Raw genomic sequence first — 4,571 nt, forward strand, 5'->3', positions numbered from 1 at the left:
TGTTTCACGATTACTCTAACTCTCAGCTAACTCTGATACATCTTTGTGGGTTTTGCCTTTAGAAGGCTATATGGACACCAAAAGACTTTTCAGGGGCTCAAGCTGCTCTTGGTCTGGTCATCAATAAAAAGGACATAAACTCCTAATGGACTTAATTAGAGTGGTTGTCAATAACTATCCCCCGTGAATCATTGCATTGCCTCTGTGTCTACTCAGTGTCCAAAGGCTTTACTAAAACTTTGCTTCTGGCCTGTGTTGGGAGATCTGTTACTCTGGTTGTCCTCTGAAGTTTCTGTTCCTCCCATCTGCCCCTGTCCCCTGAAGTTTCTGCTTCTACTCTACTGCCCTCTGAAAGCACTGTGGCCAGCTTCCCACTGACCCCTGCCACCTAGATATCCTTCCTGAGCCTTTAACTTTGGCTGCTCAGTGGCCACAGCAAGCTGCCACCTTCATACCACTTCTATATTTCTGTGACTGCTTCAGTGTGGACATCAAAATGAACTCCCAGCTTTCCTTTGAGGAAAACCGTTCCCTTAACTTGGTATCAAGGCTTTCGTCCAGTTGCTCCTTAAGTTTTTTCCAAAAATAACTAATGTTGGCATTTCAATTGAGCCTTGAAGGGTCTCGGTCACAAAGTCCACTCATGAGCTGATCAAGGAGTGCTGGTCGAGGGATGTGGCCCTGAAATGTGTGCCAGCATGGCTGCCAGGGTCTCTATATCCCTTCACTTTGGTCAGTTTCTCAGCCATCAATAAAAGATTGAAAAGGCCAATGGCAGTAGGAGACACAGAATCCAAAAGCCTAATGGCTTCTGTGCTAGACGCTTTTATTATATCCGGTGCTAACTGATACTCTTCCTTATGCTGATAAAAGCAGGTGCAAACCCTTGTCCCTTCCGCTCTGCCTGTCCACCTGATGGATGGAAGTGGGACTCCACATCCTTTGATGGACAGCTCTGTAGGACTCCACATCCTTTGATGGACAGCTCTGCATAACCAGGTCAACCTCAGGGACGTCTAACCCACGTGCAGCAATGCTGGTTACCACCAAGACCTCAAAATTGCCACTTTGAGAGCCTGTCGGGGTGATTTCCCTTTGCTTCTATGGAGTGTCACCATGTAATGAGTGGACATCTCTTTTACACATGTATTCTGTCGCAACCCCTAGGCTTCTTTTTAGGCTTCACAGAGTACACTAGGATCACATCCCCTATAACTGTTTCCCTCTCTATCCATGACACTCAATAGCCAGGCACTCCATGGTTATGGCTGTTTTCTGAGTATACTCATCAAGTTCACCTATCATATGTAGATTTCATATATTTCTTAGCATTAAACATTAAACACTATGGTGGTCTGAAAGAAAATGGCTCCCATACGGAGTGGCACTATTATAGGAGGCCTGGCCTTGTTAGAGGAAGTGTGTCATTGTGTGGGCTGGCTTTGAGGTCTCCTATGCTTCAAACTGCACTCAGTGTGACACTGAGTTCACTTCCTGTTGCCTGTGGATGAAGATGTAGAACTCTCAGCTCTTTCTTCTCCAGCTCTGTGTCTGCCTGCATGCTGCCATGTTTCTCTCCATGATGACAATGGACTTAAACTTCTGAAACTCTAAGCATCCCCAATTACAACATGGTCCCTATGGCTCAGAGCTGTTGATTGACTCCAAGAGACATTACTTCTACTCTGGAGTATGTATTTTCCTATTGGACATTACCCTCTAACTCCTTGTTACAAAGATTAAGAGAATGATTTATGTCTGTACTTTTATATATCTTTTGTTTATATGAAATTATATATATGAACACAAACATTTGGAAGATTGTAAGTTTTTTTATATCTACTGTGTCTTTAAAAACAAACAAATAATCAAATAGGTTTCTCAGGATCCTTATTTTAGTCAGGCCTGTGTAAGAGAAACCTTAAATATTTTTTAAGTAGTCATTTTAAAAACCTATTCTGAAGCTTATACAGAAATCTTAGGGTTTATGAACCATCTTCATGTGTTACAACATCATGATAGAGTTTTAAAAATTATTCACCTCTACTTTTTAGTTAAAAATTATAAGAGAGTCATAAATTCCAAACTATCTTGCTCCGGATGCTTTATTCTACCTTTGATGCCTCACAGGCACTAATAAAAAGTGAATGCTTTCTCTAACAACAACAATGAAAAACATTTTAAGGTGTCTGTTAAGAGAACTTAAATTTGGTAAGAAAACAAAAACTATTAATGTACTTTACCCATGCTATAACTATTAGATAGCTAAGATATTACCTTAAAATTATTTTCTAAATTTTGTAATAATAATATTTAAGATTTAAATATGTTTTAAAATTATTTTAAATGATATGGCTATGACTATATTAAAAAATAAAATAAAGGCTATAAAAAATTTTAAAGTTAATTTAATACCCTGAGAAAAAATTAATGATTGATTTTCTACAACAATTTTTTCATGAGTATTGAATTGTTTTTAATGTCATTTCATTGAATTGACATTAAAAAATCTATGATTAAATTGTAGTTTCTTATGTTTTCCCATTGGACAAAACTCTTGCTTTTTGGATAGTCAGTTATTGCTTTAAACAATAAAAATAAACTTCTGCTTACAGAATGATGCCTACTTAGACTATTGCTGTTAGATCAGTATTGAGGTGTCATGTAAATAAAGGAAAGCAGCTAGGCATCTGCAGGTGTAGAATTGCTCTTTAATCAGAACATGAAGGGCTGCAGTCTCTCTGCGGAATGGGAGCGTGCGTGCATGCGTGTGTGTGTGTGTGTGTGTGTGTGTGTGTGTGTGTGTGTGTGCATGTGTAGGGGTCTGGGCATTACCTTCCCAATGAGTCTGTGGTGGATGCAGTCTAGAAAACAAATGGCAAAGGCCTCTAATCGAGAGATCATGAGAGAGAGCTTACTGTGTAGAACAAGCCAGGCTAGCCCATCAGTGAGCTCTGGAATCAGTGAAAGATGCTGTCTCAAAATATAATGTGGAGAGTGATAGAAAATACTCAGTGGCATCAATGGACAACACAGCAGCCTACAGAGTTGGAAAAGATCTTCACCAACCTTACATCTGATAAAGGGCTGAACTCCAAAATATATAAAGAACTCAAGAAACTAGACTTCAAAATACCAAACAATCCAATTAAAAGATGGGGTACAGAACTAAGTAAAGAATTCTCAACAGAAGACTCTCAAATGGCTGAGAGACACTTAAGGAGATATTCAACATCCTTAGCCATCAGAGAAATGCAAATCAAAATGACTCTGAGATACCATCTTACACCTGTCAGAATTAGTAAGATCAAAAACATTGAAGACAGCTTATGTTGGACAGGATGTGGAGCAAGGGGAACACTCCTCCACTGTTGGTGGGAGTGCAAACTTGTACAGCCATTTTGGAAATCAGTATGGTGGTTTCTCAGAAAATTGGGAATCAATCTACCTCAATACCCAATGATATCATTCTTGGGCATATACATAAAGGATGCTCGATTATACCAAATGGACACTTGCTCAACTATGTTCATAGCAGTGTTATTTGAAACAGCCAAAACCTGGAAACAACCTAGGTGTCCCTCAACCAAGGAATGGATAAAGAAAATGTGGTACATGCACATAATGGACTGTTATTCAGCTATTAAAAACAATAACATCAGGAAATTTGAAGGCAAATTGATGCAACTAGAAAAAATCATCCTGCGTGAGGTAACCCAAAACCAGAAAGATAAACATGGTACTCACTCATAAGTAGATTTTAGCTATAAAGTAAAGGATAACCATGCTACAATCCACAGACCCAGAAAGGCTAGATAACAAGGTGGACCCAAGGAGGGACACATGGATTTCCCTGGAAGGGGAAATAAAGAAGATCTCCTAGGGTGAGTGGGGATGGGAACTTGAGGGATTGGGATGGGAAGTGAATGGAGAGGGAGAATCCTGAAAGGGATGACTGGGGTGGGGGGCATTTCAGGGTCAGGTAGAAACCTGATGCAAGGGAAACTCCCACAAATCTACAAGGATGACCCCAGCTAAGATTCCTAGCAATAGTGGATAGGTAGCCTGAACTGGCCATCTCCTGTGATCAGATTGGTGACTACTCCAATTGTCATCAGAGTCTTCATCCTATAACTGATAGAAACAGATATGGAGACCCAAGGCCAAACATTAGGCTGAGCTCTGGGAATACTGTTGTAGAGAGGGAGGAAGGGTTGTAGGAACCAGAGGGGTCATGAACATCACAAGAAAACCCCCAGAAATAACTAACCTGGCTCATAGGAACTCACAGAGTCTGAACCAACAACCTGGGATCATGCATGGGACTGACCTAGGCCCTCTATATATATGTGACAGTTCTGTAGCTTGGTCTTCTTGTGGGACTCCTAACAATTGAAGCGGGAACTATTCTTAATGCTTTTTGACTGGCTCTTGAGAATCTGTTCCTCATACTGGATTGCCTTGCCTAGCCTTAATTTAAAGGGAGATGCTTAGTCTTACCACAACTTGCTATGCCATGCTTTGTTGATATCCATGGGAGGCCTGCCCCTTTCTGAACAGAAACACAGGGG

At 40.5% G+C, this 4,571-nt stretch overlaps 1 pseudogene; it reads right to left on the reverse strand.

The window, feature by feature from the left end:
• Positions 1-212: 212 nt before the first annotated feature.
• Positions 213-1,339, reverse strand: LOC118596882 (annotated as a pseudogene).
• Positions 1,340-4,571: the final 3,232 nt, after the last annotated feature.

Source organism: Onychomys torridus, chromosome 1, assembly GCF_903995425.1.
Source record: "Onychomys torridus chromosome 1, mOncTor1.1, whole genome shotgun sequence".
Taxonomy (NCBI): domain Eukaryota; kingdom Metazoa; phylum Chordata; class Mammalia; order Rodentia; family Cricetidae; genus Onychomys; species Onychomys torridus.